Source organism: Parasteatoda tepidariorum, chromosome 3, assembly GCF_043381705.1.
Source record: "Parasteatoda tepidariorum isolate YZ-2023 chromosome 3, CAS_Ptep_4.0, whole genome shotgun sequence".
Taxonomy (NCBI): domain Eukaryota; kingdom Metazoa; phylum Arthropoda; class Arachnida; order Araneae; family Theridiidae; genus Parasteatoda; species Parasteatoda tepidariorum.
Window position 1 is genome coordinate 36259794 of NC_092206.1, and position 15048 is coordinate 36274841.

Consider the following 15048-nt stretch of genomic DNA (forward strand, 5'->3'; position numbering starts at 1 on the left):
CTTTTCCGTGTATCTCTCAGTGTTCAAAATAAATGTCATAATATTCAAGAGAGCAGATTTTAGTTCACAAAAAGTAGATTCCTTTTTTTTTCATTCCTCGTTATGCAAATTGTTAATTTAGTGAGCGACATCATTTATTTTCCTCGGTAGAAAATGAAGAATAAAAAATGAAACGAAGCAAAGAATAAAAACTGTTATAATAATCAAAACTCAAAATTGCTATTTAAATCTTGACAGGAAAAGAAAACTTAATATCATGAAACTATCTATTTGAATTTCAATATTAATTTTTACAACTTTGTTGTTAGATTCGCTTATTGAAACAGATAATGAATAAAAATGTGAGCAGCAGATGTTTAAGCACAAATTTATTTGATATTTGAGAACAATGCGAAGTTTTATATAGTCGATTGGATATTTGTTGCGTAATTGAAGTACTCGCAACTGGAGAAGAAGTGAAGTGGTTATGCGATTTAAATGAGATTTAATTGGATACCTGTAAGCAACGTCACTCGCGTGCGTCGAGCCTGATTGGCGAACCTGAACCAATGAATGCCGTGATTCACTTACGGGGACATGACTTGTAGATTTCCAATTAGGTGAAAACTTAATTACATTTTTTGTCAAAAAAACATAAACTATAACTTTATTTATAACTGTTTGTTTTCCATCTTTATTTCGATGCAGGATTTCTTTGGACGAACTTTTTTTGTACGCAATGAAAAATCATTTGAAAAAACACATTTCCAAATTGTTAAAATTACACAACACAGATTTAGCACAAATTTCGATAACACAACACAGATATTCAGATAACACAACACAGATAACACAAATTTAGCTATAGTTATATTTTTTCTAAAGACAAAAGCAAAACAAAACAAAGAAACTCTAGGTAATGATTTTATGCATGCGTAACTCATATCACTTTTTCACATTGCTCTTGGCTTTACAATTCTTAAGTTCATCCTAGACTTTACAGTTCTAGAGTTAGTTCTTAATTTAATTTCTTATAGTTTTGTAATAAATTCTAGGTTCTTACTGTCACTCTACTTGTCAAATGTCTCTAGTTTTGAAGAAAATGCTTCGAGTTCCATTTACAGATAAATGTACCAAATTTTCGTGCCAACAGCACCCAGCTAACAAAAAAAACTGACCTAAGAGCAACAATAATTTGGTACTGTAAATTAAGCACGACTGTAAATTAAGCACGACTGTAAATTCTTTGAAATCATTATAATTATTTTTATGTCATTTTTATATTAAGCTTAATTGTAATTAAACATAAATTTAATTAAATAAATGAAAGTGACACAAGTAGGGAAGAGTGTATAACACAAAAAAAATTATTTAAGAGAAAAAAAAATAGTTAACTTGCTGAATAATTAGTTTTAATGTTTAATCTTTTTTCAATTATTCATACAGTTTATTTATAAAAACTATATTTGTACTAAAATGAAACGTAGTGACGTCATAACATTTTCAATCGAAATTTTAAGCTTCCTTACTATAGTATTAAACAAACGATCGCAACAAACGAGCTAAAAATAGCAAAACTAACTTTCGTAATTACTTTTTCTCGTAGTTTGTAGTGCATAATGCACTACTTTTTGAAGAAAATTTGTGTAGTGAATAATACGATGCAAAAAAAAAAATATACTAGTTTGCAGCATTTCCTTGCAAATACTTTTAACGTTATTTAAGTATCCAAAAAAGGTTCAAACGCAACTACTTTTTTAAATCTGATTGGTACAAATCTTACTCTAACCTATCAGTTAACACAATGAGAATGTCTCTAATGTACTTTCTCAAGTTTTTTCTTTAGTAAAGCTAATTTAAGTTTTGAATACTTAACAAAATCACAAATATTTTTCCTTTATTATTTTTATCCAAACAAGAAATTTACTATCTACATATTCACCCTTTTTTTACATTTTGAACATGGATGTAAATTCAATACATTCCTTCCTAAAAATAGCTAAACTGCCACTATATTTCGAAATTAGTTTGTATTAGTTTGTTGTAGTTGTAGCTAGTATATACAAAAAATTTAGCTATTCCAACCACCACACAAGACCACTCAATGTGTTAAAATATAATAAACTCCAAGTAGAGTTAATAATGCCATATTTCTTAGAAAATAAAAACCAAATACTTGAAAGTAAAAAAAAAATTTAAAAATTCATGAATTTTATGCTTTTATTGTTGTTTGTAAGTCTTCAAGAATTTTCTTTTTTATTAAAAGGCCGAAGCATGCTAGCATATAAATTTTGCGAATAAAATATAAAGATAACTTCAGTTAATCATGGGCACAATTTAAAAATGGATAAGTTTAAGTGTTGGAATACATTTAATATTTATAGTTAATTTTCTTGTTTGCGCATTGCAATTCTTGTTTTTGCTTTCTTATAAAATTAAATAAATAAAATGGTTTTGGAATAATAACTTAAAATTCGCGCAAACTTTTACATTAAAAATTTTATATTTGATGTAAAAAAAAAATTTTAGGAATACTAATGCCAGATTTTTTATTTATTAACTAATCAAAATAAGTAAATAATTTTTATAAATGTTGCGGTAATGGGTTTATGAAATAAATTTATATCGAAGATCTCTCAAAATGGATTGGGAGGTAAAATTTTGTCTTTGTCATAATTAAAATTTGATTTTAGAAAATAATTAAGAGAATTTTTTTACAAAATTAATAACAAAAATTTTAATTTAAATCTCAGAGAATTTCGGAACAATACGGTATTCTTGTCAAAAACACACAAAATCGTTTTTCCGTACTGGTGTGGCTTTTCAAATAAATCATACATTTAAATTTATCATTTCAAATTTTCTAATTTATAGTTTTGTTTGTTAGCAAAATTTTAAGCATGACTTCATGCCATTCCCTTGTTGATAATCTTATTTCTTTTAGCTGTTGTTGCTTGTCAAAGTTGGTCAGATAATCCTCATTCATCTTGAATGATGACCCTGGGGGTGGAACGGTTGCATCAGCTGCTTTAAATACTGGATATGCCCTTATCATGTTCCTTGCACCCCCCTGGTTGTTTAAGATAATGGTTATAATAAAGATATTAAAATTCAGTTTAACTGTAAATATAATAAGGAAAATATGTTTGTTTTTGAAATGAATTATTAATTGCTATTGAAATTGATTCTAAGTCGTTTGAAAATAAGTGATATCAGTAAATAAACAAACATACTACATGCACTGTGACAAATTTTGGTTCAGCTCAACCTCAAAAATGGGGGCAACTATACACCACATTTCTTTTACTGTGTGCATATTAAACTAGAGAAAGTTTAAGGTATTAAAAAATAATTTCATAAGTTTGATATAAATAAATTCAGATGGCTTCATTTCTTAACTTTACTTAGTCATACAAGGAAAAAAATTCTGATAAAATTATTGTACAGTATAGTAATGACATTTCTGGCAAAAAAGTTTAAGAAAGAAAATAAAAATTTAAAAAAGCATAATACTTTGGTAATAACAGCCAAAATATACGGTATTTAAACCATTCATTTGGTAATTTTTTCGTTCGTATTTTAGCAGTTTACCTGATGTTCGAATTTTCAAAACTGTAGTGCTTATTAGCACGCATTTATTAAAAATGCAAAACTGGAAAGTAAATTTAACCGAATAAAAGGTTTTTATGCTATGCTTTAAGAAATCATGATAAAATTAACAAATTTTTCCACATTTTCCAAATTTTATCTTATATTATAAAACCATATCTTATTGCAAATTTTACCAAAATCATAACCAAAGCACTACGGTAAAAATTACCGAGCTTTTTGGTGTTCAAATAGAGCTAGTAACATGGTAAATTTTACCATATTATGTTAGTTTCGACCATACTTTTTTCTAAGTGTATGAATAAATCTATATAAAAAAAGAATGAAAAAAACGATTCATAAATATAAAACCAGTAGCACTGAAGCTGTCTTTAGTCGTTTTTTTACGCCATTTATGATTTATCCAACTTTTATTAGACAAAACATCTTGTTGCGCCTTGTTTCTGTCATTTAAAATTTTTAAATTATTTCTAAAATTGAAAACTTAAAGAACTTTGAAAATATCACTTCTGCTTTCATTGGAAAATAGTTAAAATTGAAATCGAAGAACTTTAGCCCGGGTAACAGTCAGACTAAGAAAAAATTTGGTTAATTTATTGTTTCAAACAAATTAAGGTGTAAAGATTAAAGGAGGGGTTGAAGAATTATAATATTTACATTTTATAACTGTATAGCTGTGCTGAGCATTTGCTTAGTTACTATTAAAAAGTTTATATGTTGTATAAGATAATTTTGAAAGGCAACTCGGCGAGTTGCCAAAAGCGGCTAGCTAAAAACAATTTGCTTAAGTTTAAACCCTCGCTAAAAGTGAAGGATTACTTGAATTATAAATGAGTCCTTTCGATTCTTTCTTAAAAAATAATTTTAAAAGTATTTCAAAAGTAATTTTAAAAAGTAATTTTAAAAGTATGATGTATTTGAAGAAATATTAAACTGACTTATTTTTAAAAAAAATTTCAGAAATTATTTTTAAAATATCTACGCACATTTGTCACGCAAATCTTTAAGCAAATACATTTGTCAAGCAAATGTATATGTATATGCCTTAAGCAAATCAAGCAATTATTTTTAATACACGATTTTTTTTCCTCTTTAGTTTTTAATTGTACTATGTACTGAACAAATTATTTATAAATACATTGTTTTATGTTTTCTCGAGTTTATTGTTTCCAGACAAGCTTATTATTTTCAGACAAGTCTTTCTTTTTTAATAAAACATATATTGTTTAAAAGCATTTTATGAACTAATGAATGGATTTTTAAGCAAGTACATAAGTTTTTTAATTTTTTTCTGAACTCTGGCCGGTCAATATTGTACTTCATGTGAGCTGCTCTTCCTCTTAAGAATCTAGAGAACGTCAATTTTTGTTCTATTTCTCAACCAATCGAATCTAATTGGGACATTTGAGGAATCTTTTCAATCAATGATGATCTTCTCTTCTCAGAGACTGTTCCGAGGAAGCGTGCTTTACCAAATCAATAAAGTGTGAAATTTCACCTTTAAATTAGATGAAGGGAAAGCTTCTCCCAAATCTTAATTTCGCTTTTTGCCCTTATTGAATTTTACACAAAACCAATAGAATGCTGATGCAGTTAATACGCGTTTCTGTATTATATTATAGCAATATCACATTCCAAAAAATTTATTCGTCCTAAAAAGAGAATAATAATATAAGCGATTATCTAAGTGGTGTAAATTCTTATATATATATATATANAAAGGCATAAAGATAGATGAAGTACAAAAATAAAATAAAAGGGAGGGGGGAACAAGTTTTGAAATTAATTAATAAATCGGATAAAATCTAATATATATATATATATATATTAAAAGTATTGTAAATCATTAAAAAAATGATCTTTATAAATGTAAAAAGAAAATAACTAAATTATTATATAATTCTTCTTCTTCAGCACTAGAGCCTATCACAATCCATAGCTGTTTTCATGTGCCTCCTCCATCCAACTTTCCGACTTTGTCTAAGAAATAGATTGCCATTAGTTAACTTCCAGAACCCTAAGATCTATTTCAACAGAATCAACGCTCCTGGGTGAGGGGGCATCCTCTTTTTTGTGTACCTTCCACTTCTGAAAAAGTCAATAATTTAGTTGTGTTTGAGTCATTATATCTAAAAAGGTGCCCTGGCCATCGAAGGCGGCTAGCTTTATAACTTTTATTATATCTGGTTCTTTAAATCAACTGCAAATTTCATGATTATATTGTATTCTATAGACATCATTTTGCTTAATTGCACAAAAGATCTTAAAGAGTATTTTTCTCTAAAAAATCGGTAGCTTGGCTTTTTCAGATTTATTTAACGACAAGAGCTCGCTACCATACATTATATAATTACCTTTAATTCATTAATTAACAATATACTTTTAAAGTGAATTTATAACACTTTCAAAAATAGCGGAATATGAAGAATAATCTAAGATGATCTTTAGCATTTGGCAAATGGAATCAAACAAACAAACAAACCAGGATTAGAGTCGAACATTAAGATCTCTAAAGAGAACACTAATTTCTAACAAAACTGCAAGTTAGACAATTACTTGTTGAGAATGCTGTAAGTTTTTAATTTCTCCTTTCTTTCTTTTGCAATTACACTTTACATCATTGAGTATAAATATTAGTATTACTTAACAAGAAATCTGGGATAAAAGCATAACTTGATATGAAGTAATATGTTGAGATATTTCCTGATTTTTAAACCTTACATCCCTTTAAACAAAATACATCAATAGTATCGTTGTAGAGCCGTGATGGCTCAGAGGATAGAGCTCTCTCCTTCCAATGAGGTGAACCAGGTTCGAATCCCAGCAATGACTGGTTAATATGAATTCCACCATCCGGCTTATACCGATCACAGTCCTGACGTAAAATATTCTCATTGGTAGATGAATCATGGGTTGGAGACCCCATGCCGTTAGGCTACCAATAGTAGGTTTTCGTGGTTTTCCTATCCATGTAATGCAAATGCGGTTAGTTTCATCAAAAAGTCCTCCACGAAGGCAAAATTTCTCCCAATACTTGATCCAGGACTGTCCTTGTCTTTTGAATTGGGTTCAAAATTAACAGGCTACGGAGTTGAAGATTAGTAATCGTAAACCCAAAACAAATGAGTCGGCTGTTCAAAGGAGGTTATAAAATAAAATAGTATCGTTGTGAGTCGTGGTATCTCAGGGGATCGAACTCTGGCCTCCCAATGAAGTGAACCGGGTTCGAATCCCAGCTATAGCTGGTCAATACGAATTCCGCACCTGACTCGCGGCGACAAGAGTGCTGACGTAAAATATCCTCAGAGATAGACAGATCTTGAGTTAGAGTCCTTCTGCCGTCAGGCTAACCGTGGAGGTTTTTGTGGTTTTCTTCAACATGTAACGCAAGTGCTGATTAGTTCCATCAAAAGTCCTCTCTTTCTTTCTCTCTACGAAGGCAACTTTCTCCCGCTAACCTATCCAGGAGTTCCCTCGTCTTCTGGATCGGGTTCAAGATTACAAGGATCCGGAGCTGAACATTGGTGTCGTAAACTGAAAATTTGGTCTGTTATTCAACGACGGCTATAAAATGTTAAATAATATCGTTGTTAAATTATTTAGAATAGTCCCTTTTATATATTTTTTTCTGAAAAAATATATTTTGGTATTTTTTTATAATAAGAAAAATAATAGTTAATTAAAAGAATCTGTTAGATTATCGGGGCTGTATTTATAAAATATAAAATCCAAAAAAGGTGTTTCAATTATATTTTATTCATATTCAAAAACTTATCTCTAAGTGATTTTGTAAATAGAAATTTCACTGGTGAATAATTTTTTCTATTAGATCTAAATAACAATAAATAAGTGCAAATTTGAAAGATCATTGTTTTGAAGAGGGACGTGCTTGAAAGATATTACCTTTAACTCTGAAAAAAGACACTGGCGTTTCATGCTGTATTTCATAACCATAAATTATTGAAATGCTTAATATAATATTTATCACTTATTTTGACTTAAACTAATACAAAATAATGAAAAATATGTTTAACAAAAATTCTGCGTCAAAGAGTTAAAATCATAAATCTGACTAGGAGACAATAATTTTATAATTAACCTCACTTTTTTAATCCCATTTCGGGACCACTTCATTGATAAAAAAAAGACTATTTATCTACATTAAAAAATTTTCAAATTTTACAGTTGGTATAAACTTCCAAGAAAACGGGTGCTTTCGTTAGTATCATTGGTCAGAGATTCTGTCTCTTAAAACATCGGAAATCAATGTAGGACGTATCTCATAACGGCTTTTAGAAAGTTTTTTACCATTCTTGCTTGTGACAAGTGAAATATATCAATCTATTCAACATACCAATTGATAAAGAGAAATCCGATGAATGACTTTTTAACGTTATTTATTTACTCTACTCTTATTTCAGCTGGAAGTTTCTTTTTATTCTAAAAATAAATAACAAAAGGGTGAGGAATTAAACTTAATTTTGTTATTCTTAACTGAAAAGTTGTAATAATGTTTCTTTCGGTTAAAGCATGCAATATATATAACCTATTTTTATTTAGTTCCACATTTTACTATTAAATAGAAATGTCACTATTATTCAAAATTATTTAATACAAAATAATAACTTAAATGTTAACCTTGCCGAATGAACAGCACTACTGTATTTGAATATTCTAATTCTTCAATCCCTCCACCAATACTAACACCTTTATTAGTTTTAACTAATATACTAACCAAAAAAAATTTTCATGTTTGCCCGCAACTTTCCCCGCTATGCGGAAGTACTCATATTTCAATTTTAAGTATTTTCAAGGGAATGTCCCAGATATAGTACAAGATCTTAATGTATTAAATTTTAGCAACTTTAAATCTTTCCGGCAGCTATTAAAACACACAAATTACCGTAAGTATAAGTTCGGAATATTTCAGCATAGTAGGCAGAAGTATTAAAATTATTATCTTTGTCCCAAAATATTAAAAAAAAACTCATACCAATGTTCTTTTATATGATGTACTATCTGCTCACGCACCTCTCGATCCATAACTTGAGCAATCAAGATATATATATATATATTGGAGAGAANCCCCCCCCTTTTTTTCATATGTCTATAATTTTTCTTTGTTTTATTCTTCATTTTGAACTTATATATATATATATTGTTAAAGGCAAGCCCCATGACATGGTATGAAAGTATAAGGTACCATTGCTCCGTTTATGTTTAAGCTTTCTACAACCATTTTAGATCAAAAATAAATTTAAATAATATATTTGCAACTAAGCTTTTACTTCTGCTAAAATTCAAATTTATTATGAAAAAATATTTAACGTAAAACTATATATTTAAAACTACTCAAATTATTACTTAAGACAAGCTAACAAAGGGAATATAAATAAATACTTAACGTTTAGCTAATTTTTCAACACTACCTAAATTATCTTCTTGACAAAATTAATAATAACTATATAGTGTTGCCAATAGATTGTTAAATACCCAAGTTTATGATACCATATAAGATAAATATATAAGATAAATATATATTATAAAAAAGCTGAAAATAATATTCGTAACTCACAATCTATAACAATATAGATGGTGGGTGGACAACGTAATATGAACATTGCTACATTAATTTCCTGTTAACCTTCTGGAATGTTTTATAGGCCAAAACTGTTAGTATACCGGCAACTGTGGTTAATTTACGCATTTAAAAAAATTAATAAATGAATGTTTGAAATGGTGAACATGGGTTATTTCAAATAGCTATTCAGTGCTGAACAAATAATAAAGAATGTTGTTGACATGAATGAGGCTAGATTTTTTTAATTTAGTCCAAGCTTAACACAGTAAAATTTATCCATTTAAAAAATGGCCGCAAGTAAGCAATTTGAAACTCTTAGAAACTTTGAACCGTGAAGCTCGTAAGGTTGATGACAAGTTTTATGTGATATTTATACATGAAAAAATCATTGTAGGTATTTTTTATACCTGAATTTTCATTCCTTTGTTTTTGTTGGGCAATACAACACGATAACCCTACAAAGTCGAGAGGAAAGTTACCCCGGTTGTCTGAGTAACTTTGCCCACAAAGTTTTCTATTTTTTACTGAAAAAAAGAGCTAAAAAAATATTTAAATGCCATAATTTAATACTATAAGTCCTTCCCGAAGTCTAAAGTTTTATTTTCTTTCCCCAGCAGTAAGAGAAATATACAAATACTTCACTGAAAAATTTCAATTGTCAAAATGTCCCCAGTTTACTATAATTTCATTGTCAATAACTAAAACATGAGGCCATCTGGGAATATATTTTTCTCTGACATCAACTTATAAACTTATAAAATTAAGAAAAAAATTTATAAGAAAGCAGTTTAGTAACATAACAAAGTCTGACTAATTTGTACATTGAAATAGTTCAAATAATCGACGAAGACTAAAACCTTTTGTATATATTGCTGAAAAAAAGGTCAGTAATTTCTTTCTCAATAACTAAAACATATGGCTATTAGTAAACATATTTTTCCCTGGTGTCAACTTATAAAGTGATAAAATAAAAATAAAAATATATAAGAAAACAGTTTCGTAACGCGACATGGTCTAACTAATTTGAACGGCAATAGACTTATAGTTTAAATGGTCAAAATAGTCGATACAGTTTTGTTTGTGTTGATGAAAAAGGGACATTTATATTAAATTAAAATGTAATAAATTCAATTTTCGATTTTAAATGCTTCCTTTGATTTCAGTTATCTCAAAAAACTCTCTTCGCTCTCACCCAATCTTATACTAACAAGATTAAAAGGATTATATTTTATCTCTGCAATTTCAGAAACTTCGCTAATTAAACTAAGACAATGCTCGCAGGAAGGACCAACTTCGCAGTGCAAAGTATTAAAGCTTATCGTTAGGATGTGTTAAGTCATCGTATTAGTTTAATATTTTAAAAGTATTGAATATTAATTCAACCAATTAATGAATAAAAAGTAAGTTTAATAAATAGACTTATACAAGAATGCAAGTTAATATCAAATGAACAATTGGTGATTTCTGTTTATTTTTGACTCCGTGATTAGTTTGTGATATCTTAAAAGAGGAAATTGAAAACAGTAAAATTAAATTTGACAAAACTATGCCCAAGTGAATATCGTGTCAAAAATAACACAAAATAGTTAATTTTATACTAAAAAAGTCGAATTTTTTTTAATTGCTAATCATTAAAGAAATCAAAATGGTTTAAGAATTATTTTTCTGGTTGTAAAAGATTTCTTCCAGCAGAATTCTAAAATTCTAAAATTTTGAATGACAGTAAAAAGTCAAAAATTATTGAACAAATTGGAATTGTGAAAATAAAAAACATCTTAAGTTCATAAACAAATATGGTCCTTTCACAACGTCAAATTTTAATATTGTAGTTACATGTCTGTATTCTGTCAATCGGACCGCATTGTATTTTTTGCAAGTTTAACAAATTATTCCCGAACAAATTATCGAATTAAAAATTCCTTTGTTTCATTGTACTACCAGAACATGCCCAATGGTTTTTACAAAGCAGACAATATGCAACATGAAATTGAACGCCCAAAACAGCGACAGCGATGTTTACGATTTTTTAGTATAAAGAAATTCAATATACTGTTGAATTATATACAAAAAATATGTAAGTAAACATTTAAGATTTCCATCCTGGTTTCCTCTTAACTTCATAGGACAATTACAAACATTAAAAAAACAATCTTTCCTATTCGCTTAAACTTTACAATTCAGATTTTCATGTTTACAGTCTGTAAAATAATTTAAATGAATAAAACAATCTCTATGTAAAAGAAATTAAAACTCAATTGCGGCTTTGTACAACGTGAAACCAGAAAATTTCTTTACCAAAAGGAAATTAAAAATGTGTCAAACATTGAAAGACAGTTATCGAAAATTCTGGAAAGTGTAAACATATAAGGAATAAACTTTTTTTTTAATTAAAATTAAAAAAGAAGACTGATCTATAGAATAGAAAAGAAGAATAGAACTAATAAAAAAGGAGAATAAAATTAAAGAATAGATTTTTAATAATTAAATTAAAATTAAGGACCTATTTCATTAGTTTTCAAATAAGGCAAACTTTTTGCGATCACATTTAAGCCTAACCTTTTAAATAAGATATACTTTAGATTTTTTTTTCAATGATTCAAAATACTGTTTCATCATCGGCATTGGCACAACAGCCCTTTGTGAGCATGGGCCTTCCTCAGAAGCTTTTCCCATTCTGCCATTCTCCCACCAATTGATTTCCAGTTCTTTACTTTTAGGATGGCAAAATCCTCATCCACACAGTCTTTCCATCTCTTTTTGGGCCTTCCTCTAGGCCCTTTATTGGAGGGGGTTGCATTAAAGACTCTTAATGCTGTTCATTCTGGGCTCATTCTCACTACATGCCTGGCTCATCTCATTCTACTTAGTTTAATAGATTTAATGATATCATCACTATTAAAGATCTTAAATGTTTCAAAATTACATATTTTTCTCCAGTTGTTGTTATCGAGGATAGCGCCAAAGATGGTTCGTAGGACCTTCCTTTCGAAGGTTGCTAATAACTTCTCTTCCCTTTTTGCTAAACTCCATGTCTCTGAAACATAAGTCAAAACTGACTTGATTAATACCTTATAAAGTAAAATCGTCGTCTTTCTTTTTATAAGTGAGATTTCAATAATGATCTTAAACCATAGAAGCAGCGATTGGCTGCGATTATTCTTTTTCTGTTTTTAGGATTAATGTCATTTTGATCGTTTATTTCTGATCCTAGTTAAGTAAAATTTTTTACAGATTCAATTTTAAAAGAATCTATTTCAAGCAATTTAGGAATGGTTTCCATTGTATCACAATACATTTATTTTGTTTTCTCCCCATTCACTCTTAAGTTCATTTTTCTAGCTGATTTTTCCAGTGCCACAAAATTTTCACTCAGTGCAGTCCCAGATCTTGCGATGACGTTTACATCATCGGCGTATGCCAAACTCTGCACTGATTTATTAAATATAGTACCTGTAGTATTTATGCCAGCGTCTCTAATAACTTTTTCTAGGGCTGTGTTAAACAGAAAACAAGACATGCTAATGCATCTCCCTGTCTAACTCCATTGTAAATTTCAAGAGAAGTTGCCCCAGAGTTCGTACCGTTGAAATGGTTTCAGTGAGTGTGAGCATTACAAGTCAGATTAATTTTGATGGAATATTAAAATCAGATAAGGTTTTCAATAGCTCAGTCCTATTAATACTGTCATATGCCACCTTAAAATCTACAAATAAATGATGGGTCTCTATTCCAAATTCTCTACATTTCTCCAAAGTTTGTCGTAGGGCGAAGATTTGGTCAACTGTGAACCTTCCTTTGCGGTTAATACTGTTTAGTTACGTAAAAAATTAAATTGAATAATTAAGATCTCGATCCATGCATTTTTCAGTTTTATGAGGAAATTATAATGAGAAAGAAAATTACATAGTTTTTTTCTTTCTCAGGTTTTTTTTCTTCCAAGCTATAAACATGAGAGCTAAAAGCAAAATTTTTATTTCACATTGACAAATCAGAATACTACCCCTACCATTTTCAGTTCAAAAAGAAACATATTCGAAAACAGTAAGAACGCGTTTTAAGATATTTTCGAAAATGCACAGAAAGTTTGAGGAAATTTTTAAGAAAAATACTCATGCTAAGAAATGAACATTAAATTCTAACTTTTACTGCTATTTATTTCCCTTTCAATAAGCCTTTTAAGAAAATGAGCCAGAAATCTTTAATATTTCCTTCCACCACGGTAAATAAATGACAAAGAAAAAGACCCTGAGCCATTCAAGAGTTTTGAAACGCTCCCGTTTCTGTAAGAATCTTACTTTCCTAAATTATTTAAATTGACTTCTTATACTCTCTAGCATCTCGTTCCAGTTTTTTTATTTAAAAAAAGAAAACTTAGATATATTACTATAAGCACTAACATGACAAAGTTCTTCAACATTTTTCACGGGGGACTTCCTAAAAAGAAAAAATAAATATTCACAAAACTTACTTGCGCTTGTTTGAATTTTCAAACAAAACAAAGAATTCAATATTTTTGTTAAAGAATGTATATACCATTTGCCGAATCATTTCAAATTATTGAAGCAGAGAATGGAAAATCTTTATTCCCCTTATTTTTATTTTGTCCGTAATTTTCTTTTTCTTTTTATACAAATAAGATGAAGTTAAGGAAAATTTCTCCTCTTAAAAATAGTTCCAACGATTTTCGATGAATTTTTATTTCATAGCAAACGATGTAAAATCATTGCAATTGAAAACAAAAGTGATACGTTTGTAATCGTAAAGCATATTATTTTAAGTCAAGTCTGAGTTAAGAGCATCAATTTTGCTCCATTTCCCGTAACAAAATACATCCGAATCGTGCTCTCAGGATTATTTCTTTTTTTTTTTTTTTTTTTTTTTTTTTTTTTTTTTTTTTTTTNTGTTGACGATTACCTTCGTTGTTTCCTCGATATTAAAAAAATGGTAGTCGACCACACAGTTACTTTTGGCATTCACAATCAGCTTTTATCAATGAAAAAAAATGCTTAGAATATTCCTTTACGATAAGATTGTAATAAAGTCGAACGAAAGTTTGAAATCACAAATAGGGAAATTTTATTCAAACCTAGAATGTGCTTGATCATAGTTGAAGGGTATGTGATACGACTTCATCAACAAGATAAAAAAAAAAAAAAATACGGAAATGGTAAAAACATCTTTCTTCTCATTCTTCTTTTTCGATGGTATCGAAATCATCAAAAACAAAAATTCAAAAGCAAATTATCTCACTGCTGTACCATATTAAAATATCTTTTTTTTTTTAAATAAAACGCTAATTTTTTCAATTGAAAGAAAATTTTAATATTTTCGCTTTTTATAGCCGGTTGTTTTTCTCTCTGTTGACGTAACAGATGGATTTGTATTATCTTTATTTTTACAGTCCCTGCCATTTTCATCCTACTGATGATGGTATATGGCACCAAAGCGTATCTAGATTTTACTATTTCTTTTTATATGCGTCGTTGAACAGTCGACCCAATTTTGGGTTTACGACTACTTATATTCAACTCCGTAACCTTGTGATTTTGAACCAATCCAGAAGACAAGGAAACTCCTGGATCAGTATCCCCAGAGGTATTGGTTTGTTATGGGAACATGGAGGACTTCGCGACTCTACAGATTTAACGTGCATCAGTCACCATTTACTACACGGGGCAGACTGGAATCGAACCCTCGAACTCTTGGACATGGGTCCAGTGCCCTACCAACCAGGCTATCCCGGTCTAGATTTTACTATTGAAGATTTTAGGGGTTGTTTTATCATATCAATTTCTAAGTTAACACTATTTTTTTTTTTTTTTTGAATTTTATAATTGGCATTGATCTGCCTACCCAATTCTGAGTTTACGACTATCAAT